Here is an 18,252-nt window from a genome sequence, read left to right as displayed (position 1 = left end):
AGTGAGAGAGTGAACTGTAACTTCAGCACCTCGTCTGCTCTGACAGTGAGAGAGTGAACTGTAACTTCAGCATCTCGTCTGCTCTGACAGTGAGAGAGTGAACTGTAACTTCAGCACCTCATCTGCTCTGACAGTGAGAGAGTGAACTGTAACGTCAGCACCTCGTCTGCTCTGACAGTGAGAGAGTGAACTGTAACTTCAGCATCTCGTCTGCTCTGACAGTGAGAGAGTGAACTGTAACTTCAGCATCTCGTCTGCTCTGACAGTGAGAGAGTGAACTGTAACTTCAGCACCTCGTCTGCTCTGACAGTGAGAGAGTGAACTGTAACTTCAGCACCTCGTCTGCTCTGACAGTGAGAGAGTGAACTGTAACTTCAGCACCTCGTCTGCTCTGACAGTGAGAGAGTGAACTGTAACTTCAGCACCTCGTCTGCTCTGACAGTGAGAGAGTGAACTGTAACTTCAGCACCTCGTCTGCTCTGACAATGAGAGAGTGAACTGTAACTTCAGCACCTCGTCTGCTCTGACAGTGAGAGAGTGAACTGTAACTTCAGCACCTCGTCTGCTCTGACAGTGAGAGAGTGAACTGTAACTTCAGCACCTCGTCTGCTCTGACAGTGAGAGAATGAACTGTAACTTCAGCACCTCGTCTGCTCTGACAGTGAGAGAGTGAACTGTAACGTCAGCACCTCGTCTGCTCTGACAGTGAGAGAGTGAACTGTAACTTCAGCATCTCGTCTGCTCTGACAGTGAGAGAGTGAACTGTAACTTCAGCATCTCGTCTGCTCTGACAGTGAGAGAGTGAACTGTAACTTCAGCACCTCGTCTGTTCTGACAGTGAGAGAGTGAACTGTAACTTCAGCACCTCGTCTGCTCTGACAGTGAGAGAGTGAACTGTAACTTCAGCACCTCGTCTGCTCTGACAGTGAGAGAGTGAACTGTAACTTCAGCACCTCGTCTGCTCTGACAGTGAGAGAGTGAACTGTAACTTCAGCACCTCGTCTGCTCTGACAGTGAGAGAGTGAACTGTAACTTCAGCACCTCGTCTGCTCTGACAGTGAGAGAGTGAACTGTAACTTCAGCACCTCGTCTGCTCTGACAATGAGAGAGTGAACTGTAACTTCAGCACCTCGTCTGCTCTGACAGTGAGAGAGTGAACTGTAACTTCAGCACCTCGTCTGCTCTGACAGTGAGAGAGTGAACTGTAACTTCAGCACCTCGTCTGCTCTGACAGTGAGAGAGTGAACTGTAACTTCAGCACATCGTCTGCTCTGACAGTGAGAGAGTGAACTGTAACTTCAGCACCTCGTCTGCTCTGACAGTGAGAGAGTGAACTGTAACTTCAGCACCTCGTCTGCTCTGACAGTGAGAGAGTGAACTGTAACTTCAGCACCTCGTCTGCTCTGACAGTGAGAGAGTGAACTGTAACTTCAGCACCTCGTCTGCTCTGACAGTGAGAGAGTGAACTGTAACTTCAGCACCTCGTCTGCTCTGACAGTGAGAGAGTGAACTGTAACTTCAGCACCTCGTCTGCTCTGACAGTGAGAGAGTGAACTGTAACTTCAGCACCTCGTCTGCTCTGACAGTGAGAGAGTGAACTGTAACTTCAGCACCTCGTCTGCTCTGACAATGAGAGAGTGAACTGTAACTTCAGCACCTCGTCTGCTCTGACAGTGAGAGAGTGAACTGTAACTTCAGCACCTCGTCTGCTCTGACAGTGAGAGAGTGAACTGTAACTTCAGCACCTCGTCTGCTCTGACAGTGAGAGAATGAACTGTAACTTCAGCACCTCGTCTGCTCTGACAGTGAGAGAGTGAACTGTAACGTCAGCACCTCATCTGCTCTGACAGTGAGAGAGTGAACTGTAACTTCAGCATCTCGTCTGCTCTGACAGTGAGAGAGTGAACTGTAACTTCAGCATCTCGTCTGCTCTGACAGTGAGAGAGTGAACTGTAACTTCAGCACCTCGTCTGCTCTGACAGTGAGAGAGTGAACTGTAACTTCAGCACCTCGTCTGCTCTGACAGTGAGAGAGTGAACTGTAACTTCAGCACCTCGTCTGCTCTGACAGTGAGAGAGTGAACTGTAACTTCAGCACCTCGTCTGCTCTGACAGTGAGAGAGTGAACTGTAACTTCAGCACCTCGTCTGCTCTGACAGTGAGAGAGTGAACTGTAACTTCAGCACATCGTCTGCTCTGACAGTGAGAGAGTGAACTGTAACTTCAGCACCTCGTCTGCTCTGACAGTGAGAGAGTGAACTGTAACTTCAGCACCTCGTCTGCTCTGACAGTGAGAGAGTGAACTGTAACTTCAGCACCTCGTCTGCTCTGACAGTGAGAGAGTGAACTGTAACTTCAGCACCTCGTCTGCTCTGACAGTGAGAGAGTGAACTGTAACTTCAGCACCTCGTCTGCTCTGACAGTGAGAGAGTGAACTGTAACTTCAGCACCTCGTCTGCTCTGACAGTGAGAGAGTGAACTGTAACTTCAGCACCTCGTCTGCTCTGACAGTGAGAGAGTGAACTGTAACTTCAGCACCTCGTCTGCTCTGACAGTGAGAGAGTGAACTGTAACTTCAGCACCTCGTCTGCTCTGACAGTGAGAGAGTGAACTGTAACTTCAGCACCTCGTCTGCTCTGACAGTGAGAGAGTGAACTGTAACTTCAGCACCTCGTCTGCTCTGACAGTGAGAGAGTGAACTGTAACTTCAGCACCTCGTCTGCTCTGACAGTGAGAGAGTGAACTGTAACTTCAGCACCTCGTCTGCTCTGACAGTGAGAGAGTGAACTGTAACTTCAGCACCTCGTCTGCTCTGACAGTGAGAGAGTGAACTGTAACTTCAGCACCTCGTCTGCTCTGACAATGAGAGAGTGAACTGTAACTTCAGCACCTCGTCTGCTCTGACAGTGAGAGAGTGAACTGTAACTTCAGCACCTCGTCTGCTCTGACAGTGAGAGAGTGAACTGTAACTTCAGCACCTCGTCTGCTCTGACAGTGAGAGAGTGAACTGTAACTTCAGCACCTCGTCTGCTCTGACAGTGAGAGAGTGAACTGTAACTTCAGCACCTCGTCTGCTCTGACAGTGAGAGAGTGAACTGTAACTTCAGCACCTCGTCTGCTCTGACAGTGAGAGAGTGAACTGTAACTTCAGCACCTCGTCTGCTCTGACAGTGAGAGAGTGAACTGTAACTTCAGCACCTCGTCTGCTCTGACAATGAGAGAGTGAACTGTAACTTCAGCACCTCGTCTGCTCTGACAGTGAGAGAGTGAACTGTAACTTCAGCACCTCGTCTGCTCTGACAGTGAGAGAGTGAACTGTAACTTCAGCACCTCGTCTGCTCTGACAGTGAGAGCCAGATGGTCATGTAGAACACTCACTGTTACGAATCCCTTTGGCCCGACAGTCTAGGGGGGATGGTAATGGGACCCGTAACACAACTCGCGCAAATTATAATAGTGAAAACGTAACAGTGAGAACAAATAACCACGACAACTTAAATCTACCGTCAAACTCAGGGTTTATTAGTAAACACACGGTAAGGGGGGGGGGGGGCAGGAAAAGGGGCTGAGCTGGACCCAAGGAAAGAAAGAATAAGCATCCAAAAACACCCCTAAGCTAGACTAGCCTATTTCAACAGCTAACTAACTAACCAAAAATACAGTGGGTGGTCCGCCCAGTTCTAACTAGTGTATTTAACAAAGTTTACCTACGGGTAGTGTATGCCCATGGGCGACCTGTCTGGTTACCCCCTTTTCCCACTATCAAACAAACACTCAAACACCATAACAAACAATACTCACAGGTGGGGACAAAGTGACATGTAGATGCTAAACCACACAAGAGATCTACAGACATATGGCATTTACAGAGAGATTGCTCCAGAGAAAACAACTGACAGGGTTTTTAAACCAAGGGAAAGGGACTGTGATTGGGTAGGAGAAAAGGAGCAGGTGTCTTCTGATTAGCGACTGATTGATGACTGGGGAATGATGATTGTCACCTGTGAGTAGGGGAGAAGGAGAGAAAAGAAATACACACAGGATACACACAGAATACTTGTATCCGTAACACTCACAGTGACATGAGCGAACACAGCTCCCTCTGCTGGAGCTCCCTCACACACACAGACACACATGAACGCAAGGACTCACACGCGCGTGCGAGAAGCACACACACACGCACACATGCATGTACACACTCATTAACATAAATGCAAATGGTACACGCACTAACACATTTCCTACAGCTTTTTTTACACGGTTCCCTGGTCTTTTCTTCTTTCATTAGTCACCCCTTTCTCTCTCTCTCTCTCTCTCTCTCTCTCTCTCTCTCTCTCTCTCTCTCTCTCTCTCTCTCTCTCTCTCTCTCTCTCTCTCTCTCTCTCTCTCTCTCTCTCTCTCCTCGTTTCAGTCTGCTGGTCAGAGTTAATTGGCTGCTGTCTAATTGCTGCTCATTAGCTTGAGTAACCAAACATTTAAAACAGCAACAAATCCTCCTCTTTCTCTCTCTCTCTCTCTCTCTTTCGCTCTCTCTGAGTGTTTTATTCCCAGTCCCCCAATTCCCCCTCTTTCATTCTGTCTGTCTTCCTCCACATAGCCCCCCGTTTGTTTATGTGTTCATCCCCGGCCTGGTTTTCTGCCACACCCCTCATAGACAAAAACACACACGCACGCCGTGCGCGCACACGCACCCATATTCCCTCTCTTCCGTTCCCTCCCCCTACCCTGTTGGCATTTTGTCAGGGTCTGTTTGTTTCGGTTGTCCTCAGTCTCCCCCACCACCGTATACCCTCTTTAATCTGTCTTAGAAAAACCTCTGGAGTTTAATTCCTTTCTCAGAGCAGAGTGCTTTACTGGCATGGCAGCCAAATCCATACAGAAAGAGTGCATCAAGCTTTAAAATGGACATCTCAACCGCGGAGCAGTTTAGCCAAAGTGACGTGATATATAGAGCATACTGTATCACCGTGGAGGAAAAACACCTCTATCAACAGAAAGACTGCTGCTGCCACTGCTACTGTGGGTGTTTCTAGGGGATGAGACGTGTGTGTAGAGAAATATGATTTTGATTACACAATCTCACAGACACACACACACACACACTCGTCTCACCACACACATGCACGCACATGTGCCCAGACACACACTCACTCACACATGCAAACATCCAGGAATCTGAACCTACGATAATGAGTGTGATGAAGTTTGGGCATTGGTTTGGAATGCGCTAAATTACAAGTTAGGAGTCTGTTCTGTCCTAAGGACTGGTCATAGAGCTTCACTGGCCTCTCTCTTGCCAGTCTTCAAACACGTCTGTCAGGGACACGTCACAGACCCACACATGATGAGTAATTTACGTTTCCTTCCATTTAACACCTTCATTTGAAAATGTACATCTATATTTCTAATGTGACTTTAATGATGACATATGGCTTCTAATGACATGAAGGAATGAGGAAGTAAAGACCAGGGACAGCGATGGATAGAATGGAAGGATGAAGGAAGAAAGAGGCAGAGAAAGAAGATAAACAGAGAGAGAGATGGATAGAATGGAAGGATGAAGGGAGAAAGAGGCAGAGAAAGAAGATAAACAGAGACAGAGAGAGTAAAGGGGGGTGATGACTAAAGAGAGAGAACAGAATAGAGGGAAAGGGAGTAGGAGGCAGAGGGGGGAGTCACATCAAGGAAATGAAAAGCAAGGGAAGGAGAAAGAGAGGTGTTAAATGACTTAAATGTGTGGGCGACTTGCCCTGAGAGACGGTAGTCATGGTAACATATGAAAATGAAGGGATGAAAGATGAATAGAGACTTTTGGTAAGAGAGGGCAAATACATAAAAACATAGCTGCTAATTAAATGTCACACTAAAAGTAAATGCAGAGCAGTTACTACACGAACACAGATTCAAAGGATGGTGATGACTCTCCCTCTCTCCCTCTCTCCTATCTCCTATCTCTTTATATGGTGGCATGTCTGACCTGTAGTCAGCTGGGGTCACACACCATCTAGGGTCAAGGGGACAGGGTCAGGGATCAACATGACAGATCCCTCCCAAATCTTGCATATGTCAATAAACAGATCTTGAGAAAAGGGATTAACAGGATAGATCCTTAAAGACGAGTGTGTATGTGCGGGTGTGGGATCAATAAGGCCAGTATTTCATGGTAAGTGTGTGTTTGTGTACGCGTGTGCTCTTAAAGGGGAAGATAAGTGTCATGTCAGTGCTTGTTCTAAAAGCGACAGTCTCAGTTTGGACAGTGGCTGCTGCTGTAGGCCAGGCTTTTACTTTCTCTCTTCTCAATCCCATTTGCATCCAACATGTTCTCTTCTACTCTACTTGTACTCTTCCTATCTCACTTTTATATCCACTCTGTCTGTTTCTGACCTGTCCTTTCACATTCTGTCTCTCTCCTCCCCTCTCTCGCACTGTATCATCCCTGTCCTCTTTCATCCTCTCTCAGCCTCTCTCTCGCTCTGTGCTCTGCAGTGACAGTTAACAGAGGCAGCTGTTTACCGTCATTTATACATCAGTCATCCCTCGCTCTGGGGGTTCTCCACTCGGACACTCTCTCTCTCCATCCACCATCACCCTCTTTTCCTCTCTGTGATGAGATGATCAGGAGAGAAGTAATTATGACTTATTATGACTTCTTGTAATCAAATGATCAGGAGAGAAGTAATTATGACTTATTATGACTGTCTGTGATGATCAGGAGAGAAGTAATTATGACTTATTATGACTGTCTGTGATCAGATGATCAGGAGAGAAGTAATTATGACTTATTATGACTTCTTGTAATCAAATGATCAGGAGAGAAGTAATTATGACTTATTATGACTGTCTGCAATCAGATGATCAGGAGAGAAGTAATTATGACTTATTATGACTGTCTGGGATCAGATGATCAGGAGAGAAGTAATTATGACTTATTATGACTGTCTGTGATCAGATGATCAGGAGAGAAGTAATTATGACTTATTATGACTGTCTGGGATCAGATGATCAGGATAGAAGTAATTATGACTTATTATGACTGTCTGTGATCACTTGGAAGTATTAATTCCACACATATTATTATGGTAGAATATTTACTGTACATAACATAGGATATCAGTATGTCCAGTAAGATGCTATTACTCAGCTATTTTCAGCTATAGTGATCAAAGAGGGTTATCATTATCAGTGTTAGTCAAGCCAAAGTCTCTTGTCCCAAAAACAACCATCCTCATTGAGCTGTATCTACATAAAGTCACACAGCATCATATCTCATGTCAGCCCAAGAAGTTGGCATGTTCCTTCAGTCCATCAGCCATGCATGGCTCCTGGCTGAGTATTCGGATTATTTGACCTAAAAAACATTATGTCCCTTGATAGCTTGCAATGCTGAGAAGTGCTTAAAATCCCTATTTCGACTGTAGGCTGGGCCATCCTAGAGGAAAGCAGACCTTATATAGCCTGGCCTACACTATATTTCAACTACCTGTATCAATAATGTGTAGATACATGTATTTGAGACAGCAGGCATTGCCATCTAGGCTACGGGCCTAGTCCAGCCAAAGGACAAGGCAGTTGTAATTTTATACAGTAAACACATTTGCAACTGTAAATGAAATCAAGAGGAAAGGGTAATCATAAATACAACGCAGCCTACAATTAACACGGTAGGTAGTAACCCCATAATAAGCCTACCATGAATAACTTGCAGATGAGAGAGATGACTTGACTTACTACAGAACTTGAAATGGCCGGTAGCCTACGTAATGAGGCGTAGTCACTCACAGCCTCAAATTATGCGACGTCTAAACTCATTCTAGTAAGATCTCATGGGCTGCCCACGGGTTGACAAAGATTAGCAACGCCACATATAGGCTACAATGGAATGCTTCCCACTACAGTTGCCAACATTGCTACAGTTTTAAATTATTTTTGTTTTGGTGTTGTGTCACGTCGTTAGATAGGCCTACAGTACACACATGAAGGGAAATTATATTATCACGAAACCATGATTTGATCCTAACGAGGTGCTGCGCGCTATCACTCGTCCGGACACCATGGCACATACGCCGTGTAACTTTGGCGGTGGGCCGAGCCACAGTGGTCTGTCCCCATCGCACCACGCGTCTCCTCGCCTCCAGCAACACCCCCTCTCCTCCTTACACACTGCCTCTACCTTCCCCTCCCATCCCCGGGCTCTGCTCGGCTCTCTCTCCCCTCTCTAGCACACATATACATCAGTATGCCTTTAGCACGGGTAGCGCTATACAGTCAGCGAGCAGAGAGGGAGCCCGTTTAGTATTCCGAGCACAGGGGAAAGAGAGGGAGGGAGGGGAGAGTGAAATAAAAAGAAAAAACGAGGGCGAGAAGACAGAAAACACATTCCAAGACAAGAAAATAGGAAAGAATGAGAGGGGAGCGGAGAGATAGCATATTGTTCATTTCTCCCTCTCAGTCTACCCCTCCGCCTTATTCTTCCATCCCAGGTGCAGTATTTGAGCCCATTTTCCTGTCTTGGGGTAGAGGGCGGAATGTTGATTTTTAACGCGTCGCATCTGAAAAAATAGGCTCGTGTTTGGATGAAAAGGGCAGGTAGGAGAGAGAGCAGTCCCGGATACAACATAGAAGTATGATGATATTTCATTGTTGTCATATTAATACACGACTATGTATCGTTATATAGGTTAGGCTACTCACCATAATATCCTGTGTGATCTTGTGTCACGTATGTGTTATAGTCTATACTGTAGCTATGTGCCACCTAACTGACTGTATGTCTGTCCGGTTCAAAGATACATTTTATGCATATTTTGTGCAGTGATGTGCGAATGTAATCTATTCTAATTGAATATATAGCCCATTGGTTCGAGCGTTATGGCATGCATATAGTAGCCTATGTAGCCTACACTGTAGGTTATCTCTCGCGCAAGTGGGCATAGCATGTATGTGGGTTTATATGTCTGTCGGGATGTAAGCCATTGCTCTCAGATAAATCCAACTTTTGAATGCATGTATAGGTGTATAGGGCGAAACACGCACACACACACACACACACACACACACACACACACACACACACACACACACACACACACACACACACACACACACACACACACAGCATGAGTAAGACAGGGGAAACATGTAGGAGCTGAAACGAGTGTTATTCCCCTCCACCCACACCCCCTTCACCCCACCCCACCCCTCTCTCCTCTCCCTTCTCCCCTCTGCCCCATCAAATGCACAGTGGCTCTGGCTTTATGAGATAGACTTCCATAATTATGCAAATATGAATACGCTCATATGTAACCAAAGTCACAAGGACAGTCTCGATGGCTCACTGACTTCGACGTAAATGTAAGCGAAGTATGAAGCAAGGGCTATCCACGTGCTCTGTGTGGATGATGATAATGTTACCCATCTGAGTATTGGACCAGTGAGCTGCTCTGCATATATGGATGTGCAGCTTCTTCCACCGGCTCTAGTCTGCACAGGAAGAGAGCGGAACCAGTATCCCAGGGTTCCTCACTGGCCTCTCGCTCAGCTTGGTGCTCGCGCTGCGTTTCCTGTGTGATGTTATAGATAATTTAGACACTCGCGGGAGCAGGCCTGGAACAGCAGAGAGCTTGCATGCAGCACAGCAGACTTCAGTGTGTGTGTGTGTGTGTGTGTGTGTGTGTGTGTGTGTGTGTGTGTGTGTGTGTGTGTGTGTGTGTGTGTGTGTGTGTGTGTGTGTGTGTGTGTGTGTGTGTATTTATGTGATGATGTATGGACACAAACAGAATATTGAAACCTCCAACGTCGGATAGTTGTACTAAAAGCTTGCCTATGGGCTGTTACAGGCCAGCCTGGAGTAACCTAAAGGCTGAGTAGCAGGCAGCAAAGCTATTACCTTTAGTCAATAGACATTAATATAAGGTCTTCAATCTTGGCCTTGTATTTCTAGTGCCATCTCACAGCCAAACACGGGAGGCAGTCCTCTTTTGTAGCGGTAAAGGTATTTGGTAGTATCTATTTGCCCTAGTGCATCAGTTTGACACAGTTGGATGAGCAGAGAGCACAGATGATATTGGCCCAGACAGACATGACGCTGTGATAAACTGGCCTCGATAGATAGGAAGTGATGCAAAGATCCATGCCAGTGCTAGTGAGCAAAGGTCATGACCTCTGTGTGAGTCACGGAGGGCCCTGCATCCAGTGACTTCATGTCTTAAAGGATGAGTATTGAGGTCGGAAGTGATAGTGCTCTTATAACACAAGTCCATGGAATACAGTAGAACAGACAGCACAGAACTGAGGAGAGGATGGTAGAGTAGAGGAGAGGATGGTAGAGTAGAGGAGAGGATGGTAGAGCAGAGGAGAGGATGGTAGAGTAGAGGAGAGGATGGTAGAGTAGAGGAGAGGATGGTAGAGGAGAGGAGAGAATGGTAGAGGAGAGGAGAGGATGGTAGAGTGGAGGATGGTAGAGTAGAGGAGAGTATGGTAAAGTAGAGGAGAGGTTGGTAGAGGAGAGCAGAGGATGGTAGAGTAGAGGATTGTAGAGTAGAGGAGAGGATGGTAAAGTAGAGGAGAGGAGAGGATGGTAGAGTAGAGGAGAGGATGATAGAGTAGAGTAGAGGATGGTAGAGTAGAGGAGAGGATGGTAGAGTAGAGGAGAGGATGATAGAGTAGAGTAGAGGATGGTATTCTAGAGAAGATTATGGTAGAGTAGAGAAGAGGATGGTAGAGTAGAGGAAAGGATGGTAGAGAAGAGGAAAGGATGGTAGAGTAGAGGATGGTAGAGGAGAGGAAAGGATGGTAGAGAAGAGGAAAGGATGGTAGAGTAGAGGATGGTAGAGGAGAGGAGAGAATGGTAGAGAAGAGGAGAGGATGGTAGAGTAGAGTAGAGAATGGTAGAGGAGAGGAGAGGATGGTAGAGGAGAGGAGAGGATGGTAGAGTAGAGGAGAGGATGATAGAGGAGAGGATGGTAGAGGAGAGGATGGTAGAGTAGAGTAGAGTAGAGGATGGTAGAGGAGAGGATGGTAGAGTAAAGGAGAGGATGGTAGAGTAGAGGAGAGAATGGTAGAGTAGAGTAGAGAATGGTAGAGGAGAGGAGAGGATGGTAGAGGAGAGGAGAGGATGGTAGAGTAGAGGAGCGGATGGTAGAGGAGAGGATGGTAGAGGAGAGGAGAGGATGGTAGAGTAGAGTAGAGGATGGTAGAGGAGAGGAGAGAATGGTAGAGTAGAGTAGAGAATGGTAGAGGAGAGGAGAGGATGGTAGAGGAGAGGAGAGGATGGTAGAGTAGAGGAGAGGATGGTAGAGGAGAGGGTGGTAGAGGAGAGGAGAGGATGTAGAGTAAAGGAGAGGATGGTAGAGTAGAGGAGAGGATGGTAGAGTAGAGGAGAGGATGGTAGAGTAGAGTAGAGAATGGTGGAGGAGAGGAGAGGACGGTAGAGTAGAGTAGAGGATGATAGAGGAGAGGAGAGGATGATAGAGTAAAGGAGAGGATGGTAGAGTAGAGTAGAGAATGGTGGAGGAGAGGAGAGGACGGTAGAGTAGAGGAGAGGATGGTAGAGTAGAGGAGAGGATGGTAGAAGAGAGGAGAGGATGGTAGAGGAGAGGATGGTAGAGGAGAGGAGAGGATGGTAGAAGAGAGGAGAGGATGGTAGAGTAGAGGAGAGGATGGTAGAGGAGAGGAGAGGATGGTAGAGTAGAGGAGAGGATGGTAGAGTAGAGGAGAGGATGGTAGAGTAGAGGAGAGTAGAGGATGGTAGAGTAGAGGAGAGAATGGTCGAGTAGAGTAGAGGAGAGGATGGTAGAGTAGAGTAGAGGATGGTAGAGGAGAGGATGGTAGAGTAGAGGAGAGTATGGTAAAGTAGAGGAGAGGATGGTAGAGGAGAGGAGAGAATGGTAGAGGAGAGTAGAGGATGGTAGAGTAGAGGAGAGGATGGTAAAGTAGAGGAGATGATGGTAGAGTAGAGTAGAAGATGGTAGAGGAGAGGAGAGGATGGTAGAGTAGAGGAGAGGATGGTAGAGGAGAGTAGAGGATGGTAGAGTAGAGGAGAGGATGGTAAAGTAGAGTAGAGGATGGTAGAGTAGAGGAGAGGATGGTAGAGTAGAGTAGAAGATGGTAGAGGAGAGGAGAGGATGGTAGAGGAGAGGAGAGGATGGTAAAGTACAGGAGAGGATTGTAGAGTAGAGGAGAGAATGGTAGAGAAGAGGATAGGATGGTAAAGTAGAGGAGAGGATGGTAGAGGAGAGGATGGTAGAGTAGAAAAGAGAATGGTAGAGAAGAGGAGAGGATGGTAGAGTAAAGGATGGTAGAGTAGAGGAGAGAATGGTAGAGAAGAGGAGAGGATGGTAGAGTAGAGGATGGTAGAGGAGAGTAGAGGATGATAGAGTAGAGTAGAGGATGGTAGAGTAGAGGAGAGAATGGTAGAGAAGAGGAGAGGATGGTAGAGTAGAGGATGGTAGAGGAGAGTAGAGGATGATAGAGTAGAGGATGGTAGAGTAGAGGAGAGAATGGTAGAGTAGAGAAGAGGATGGTAGAGTATAGAAGAGGATGGTAAAGTAGAGGAGAGGATGGTAGAGTAGAGTAGAGAATGGTAGAGGAGAGGAGAGGATGGTAGAGGAGAGGAGAGGATGATAGAGTAAAGGAGAGGATGGTAGAGTAGAGGAGAGAATGGTAGAGTAGAGGAGAGGATGGTAGAGTAGAGTAGAGAATGGTAGAGGAGAGGAGAGGATGGTAGAGTAGAGGAGAGGATGGTAGAGGAGAGGATGGTAGAGGAGAGGAGAGGATGGTACAGTAGAGGAGAGGATGGTAGAAGAGAGGATGATAGAGTAAAGGAAAGAATGGTAGAGGAGAGGAGAGGACGGTAGAGTAGAGGATGGTAGAGGAGAGGAGAGGATTGTAGAGTAGAGGAAAGGATGGTAGAGAAGAGGAGAGGGTGGTAGAGTAGAGGATGGTAGAGGAGAGGAGAGGATGGTAGAGTAGAGGAGAGGATGGTAGAGGAGAGGAGAGGGTGGTAGAGGAGAGGATGGTAGAGTAGAGTAGAGGATGGAAGAGGAGAGGAGCGGATGGTAGAGTAGAGTAGAGAATGATAGAGGAGAGGAGAGGGTGGTAAAGTAGAGGAGAGAATGGTAGAGTAGAGGAGAGGAGAGGATGGTAGAGGAGAGTAGAGGTTGGTAGAGTAGAGGATTGTAGAGTAGAGGAGAGGATGGTAAAGTAGAGGAGAGGATGGTAGAGTAGAGGAGAGGATGGTAGAGGAGAGGAGAGGATGCTAGGGTAGAGGATGGTACAGTAGAGGAGGGGATGGTAGAGGAGAGGAGAGGATGGTAGAGTAGAGTAGAGTAGAGGATTGTAGAGTAGAGGAGAGAATGGTAGAGTAGAGGAGAGAATGGTAGAGTAGAGAAGAGGATGGTAAAGTAGAGGAGAGGATGGTAGAGGAGAGGATGGTAGAGTAGAAAAGAGAATGGTAGAGAAGAGGAGAGGATGGTAGAGTAGAGGATGGTAGAGTAGAGGAGAGAATGGTGGAGAAGAGGAGAGGATGGTAGAGGAGAGGAGAGGATGATAGAGTAAAGGAGAAGATGGTAGAGTAGAGGAGGGAATGGTAGAGTAGAGGATGGTAGAGGAGAGGAGAGGATGATAGAGTAGAGTAGAGGATGGTAGAGTAGAGTAGAGTAGAGGAGAGGATGGTAGAGGAGAGGATGGTAGAGGAGGGGAGAGGATGGTAGAGTAGAGGATGGTGAAGTAGAGGAGAGTATGGTAAAGTAGAGGAGAGGATGGTAGAGGAGAGGAGCGAATGGTAGAGGAGAGGAGAGGATGGTAGAGTAGAGGAGAGAATGGTAGAGGCGAGGAGAGAATGGTAGAGTAAAGGAGAGGATGGTAGAGGAGAGGATGGTAGAGGAGAGTAGAGGTTGGTAGAGTAGAGGATTGTAGAGTAGAGGAGAGGATGGTAAAGTAGAGGAGAGGATGGTAGAGTAGAGGAGAGGATGGTAGAGTAGAGGAGAGGAGAGGATGCTAGGGTAGAGGATTGTACAGTAGAGGAGGGGATGGTAGAGGAGAGGAGAGGATGGTAGAGTAGAGTAGAGGATTGTAGAGTAGAGGAGAGGATTGTAGAGTAGAGGAGAGAATGGTAGAGGAGAGGATGGTAGAGTAGAGTAGAGGATGGTAGAGTAGAGGAGAGAATGGTAGAGTAGAGAAGAGGATGGTAAAGTAGAGGAGAGGATGGTAGAGGAGAGGATGGTAGAGTAGAAAAGAGAATGGTAGAGAAGAGGAGAGGATGGTAGAGTAGAGGAGAGAATGGTGGAGAAGAGGAGAGGATGGTAGAGTAGAAGATGGTAGAGGAGAGGAGAGGATGATAGAGTAAAGGAGAAGATGGTAGAGTAGAGGAGGGAATGGTAGAGAAGAGGAGAGGATGGTAGAGTAGAGGATGGTAGAGGAGAGGAGAGGATGATAGAGTAGAGTAGAGGATGGTAGAGTAGAGTAGAGGAGAGGAGAGGATGGTAGAGGCGAGGAGAGAATGGTAGAGTAAAGGAGAGGATGGTAGAGGAGAGGATGGTAGAGTAGAGGAGAGGAGATGATGGTAGAGGAGAGGAGAGAATGGTAGAGGAGAGGAGAGGATGGTAGAGTAGAGGAGAGAATGGTAGAGTAGAGGAGAGGAGAGGATGTTAGAGGAGAGTAGAGGTTGGTAGAGTAGAGGATTGTAGAGTAGAGGAGAGGATGGTAAAGTAGAGGAGAGGATGGTAGAGTAGAGGTAAGGATGGTAGAGTAGAGGAGAGGAGAGGATGGTAGAGTAGAGGATTGTACAGTAGAGGAGGGGATGGTAGAGGAGAGGATGGTAGAGTAGAGTAGAGGATTGTAGAGTAAAGGAGAGGATTGTAGAGTAGAGGAGAGAATGGTAGAGAAGAGGATGGTAGAGTAGAGTAGAGGATGGTAGAGTAGAGGAGAGAATGGTAGAGTAGAGAAGAGGATGGTAAAGTAGAGGAGAGGATGGTAGAGGAGAGGATGGTAGAGTAGAAAAGAGAATGGTAGAGAAGAGGAGAGGATGGTAGAGTAGAGGATGGTAGAGTAGAGGAGAGAATGCTGGAGAAGAGTAGAGGATGGCAGAGTAGAAGATGGTAGAGGAGAGGAGAGGATGATAGAGTAAAGGAGAAGATGGTAGAGTAGAGGAGAGAATGGTGGAGAAGAGGAGAGGATGGTAGAGTAGAAGATGGTAGAGGGGAGGAGAGGATGATAGAGTAAAGGAGAAGATGGTAGAGTAGAGGAGGGAATGGTAGAGAGGAGGAGAGGATGGTAGAGTAGAGGATGGTAGAGGAGAGGAGAGGATGATAGAGTAAAGGAGAGGATGGTAGAGTAGAGGAGAGAATGGTAGAGTAGAGGAGAGGATGGTAGAGTAGAGTAGAGAATGGTAGAGGAGAGGATGGTAGAGGAGAGGAGAGGATGGTAGAGTAGAGGAGAGAATGGTAGAGTAGAGAAGAGGATGGTAAAGTAGAGGAGAGGATGGTAGAGGAGAGGATGGTAGAGTAGAGTAGAGGATGGTAGAGTAGAGGAGAGAATGGTAGAGTAGAGAAGAGGATGGTAAAGTAGAGGAGAGGATGGTAGAGGAGAGGATGGTAGAGTAGAAAAAGAGAATGGTAGAGAAGAGGAGAGGATGGTAGAGTAGAGGATGGTAGAGTAGAGGAGAGAATGGTGGAGAAGAGGAGAGGATGGTAGAGTAGAAAAGAGAATGGTAGAGTAGAGGAGAGGATGGTAGAGTAGAGAATGGTAGAGGAGAGGATGGTAGAGGAGAGGAGAGGATGGTAGAGTAGAGGAGAGAATGGTAGAGTAGAGAAGAGGATGGTAGAGTAGAGAAGAGGATGGTAAAGTAGAGGAGAGGATGGTAGAGTAGAGGAGAGAATGGTAGAGTAGAGAAGAGGATGGTAGAGTAGAGAAGAGGATGGTAAAGTAGAGGAGAGGATGGTAGAGTAGAGGAGGGAATGGTAGAGAAGAGGAGAGGATGGTAGAGTAGAGGATGGTAGAGGAGAGGTGAGGATGATAGAGTAAAGGAGAGGATGGTAGAGTAGAGAATGGTAGAGGAGAGGATGGTAAAGTAGAGGAGAGGATGTTAGAGGAAAGGAGAGGATGGTATAGTAGAGGAGAGGATGGTAGAGGAGGGGATGGTAGAGTAGAGGAGAGTATGGTAGAGTAGAGAATGGTAGAGTAGAGGATGGTACAGTAGAGGAGAGGCTTGTAGAGTAGAGAAGAGGATGGTAAAGTAGAGGAGAGGATGGTAGAGGAGAGGAGAGGATGGTAGAATAGAGGAGAGAATGGTAGAGAAGAGGAGAGGATGGTAGAATAGAGGAGAGAATGGTAGAGAAGAGGAGAGGATTGTAGAGTAGAGGAGAGAATGGTAGAGGAGAGGATGGTAGAGTAGAGGAGAGAATGGTAGAGAAGAGGAGAGGATTGTAGAGTAGAGGAGAGAATGGTAGAGGAGAGGATGGTAAAGTAGAGGAGAGGATGTTAGAGGAGAGGAGAGGATGGTAGAGTAGAGGAGAGGATGGTACAGGAGAGGAGAGGCTGGTAGAGGAGAGGAGAGGATGGTAGAGTAGAGTAGAGGATGGTAGAGGAGAGTAGAGGATGGTAGAGTAGATACGAGGATGGTAGAGAAAAGGATGGTAGAGTAGAGGAGAGGATGGTAGAGGAGAGGAGAGAATGGTAGAGGAGAGGAGAGGATGGTAGAGGAGAGGATGGTAGAGTAGAGGAGAGGATGGTAGAGTAGAGGAGAGGATGGTAGAGGAGAGGAGAGGATGGTAGAGGAGAGGAGAGGATGGTAGAGTAGAGGAGAGAATGGTAGAGTAGAGGAGAGGATGGTAGAGAAGAGGAGAGTATGGTAGAGGAGAGGAGAGTAGAGGATGGTAGAGGAGAGGAGAGGATGGTAGAGTAGAGGAGAGGATGGTAGAGTAGAGGATGGTAGAGTAGAGGAGAGTAGAGGATGGTAGAGGATGATAGAGGAGAGGAGAGGATGGTAGAGTAGAGGAGAGTAGAGGATGGTAGAGGAGAGGAGAGTAGAGGATGGTAGAGTAGAGTAGAGGATGGTAGAGGAGAGGATGGTAGAGTAAAGGAGAGGATGGTAGAGTAGAGTAGAGGATGGTAAAGGAGAGGATGGTAGAGGAGAGGATGGTAGAGGAGAGGATGGTAGAGTAGAGGAGAGGATGGTAGAGGAGAGGAGAGAATGGTAGAGGAGAGGAGAGGATGGTAGAGTAGAGTAGAGGATGGTAGAGTAGAGGATGGTAGAGGAGAGGAGAGGATGGTAGAGTAGAGTAGAGGAGAGGATGGTAGAGGAGAGGATGGTAGAGTAGAGGAGAGGATGGTAGAGGAGAGGAGAGGATGGTAGAGGAGAGGAGAGGATGGTAGAGTAGAGGAGAGGATGGTAGAGGAGAGGATGGTAGAGTAGAGTAGAGGATGGTAGAGAAGAGGAGAGGATGGTAGAGGAGAGGAGAGGAGAGGAGAGGAGAGGAGAGGAGAGGAGAGGATGGTAGAGTAGAGGAGAGGATGGTAGAGTAGATACGAGGATGGTAGAGAAGAGGATAGTAGAGTAAAGGAGGGGATGGTAGAGGAGAGGAGAGAATGGTAGAGGAGAGGAGAGGATGGTAGAGGAGAGGATGGTAGAGTAGAGGAGAGGATGGTAGAGTAGAGGAGAGGATGGTAGAGTAGAGGAGAGGATGGTAGAGGAGAGGAGAGGATGGTAGAGGAGAGGAGAGGATGGTAGAGGAGAGGAGAGGATGGTAGAGTAGAGGAGAGGATGGTAGAGTAGAGGAGAGGATGGTAGAGTAGAGTAGAGGATGGTAGAGAAGAGGAGAGGATGGTAGAGGAGAGGAGAGGATGGTAGAGTAGAGTAGAGGATGGTAGAGAAGAGGAGAGGATGGTAGAGGAGAGGAGAGTAGAGGATGGTAGAGGAGAGGAGAGGATGGTAGAGTAGAGGAGAGTAGAGGATGGTAGAGTAGAGGAGAGGATGTAGAGGAGAGGAGAGGATGGTAGAGTAGAGTAGAGGATGTAGAGGAGAGGAGAGGATGGTAGAGGAGAGGATGGTAGAGGAGAGGATGGTAGAGTAGAGGAGAGTAGAGGATGGTAGAGGAGAGGAGAGGATGGTAGAGGAGAGGAGAGGATGGTAGAGTAGAGGAGAGGATGGTAGAGGAGAGGAGAGGATGATAGAGCAGAGTAGAGGATGGTAGAGGAGAGGATGGTAGAGTAGAGGATGGTAGAGTAGAGTAGAGGATTTTAGAGGAGAGGATGGTAG

The 18,252-nt window shown here is 47.2% G+C and overlaps 1 protein-coding gene across 3 annotated transcripts in view; it reads left to right on the top strand.

The window, feature by feature from the left end:
* Nucleotides 1-8,133: 8,133 nt before the first annotated feature.
* Nucleotides 8,134-18,252, top strand: part of LOC139565448 (synaptotagmin-C-like) — a 51,029-nt gene continuing 40,910 nt past the window's right edge. The window contains exon 1 of one of the 3 annotated variants that reach the window (XM_071385803.1): nt 8,134-8,479. The gene's annotated coding sequence lies outside the window, so the exon portion shown is untranslated. Of the gene's footprint in view, nt 8,621-18,252 lie in introns of all 3 variants that reach the window. The other 2 variants (XM_071385806.1, XM_071385804.1) reach the window with 2 other exon arrangements.

This window comes from Salvelinus alpinus, chromosome 36 (genome assembly GCF_045679555.1).
Source record: "Salvelinus alpinus chromosome 36, SLU_Salpinus.1, whole genome shotgun sequence".
In the NCBI taxonomy this organism is placed as follows: Eukaryota; Metazoa; Chordata; class Actinopteri; order Salmoniformes; family Salmonidae; genus Salvelinus; species Salvelinus alpinus.
The sequence above is the reverse complement of the archived record's forward strand: the minus strand, read 5'-3'. Positions and strand labels throughout refer to the sequence as shown.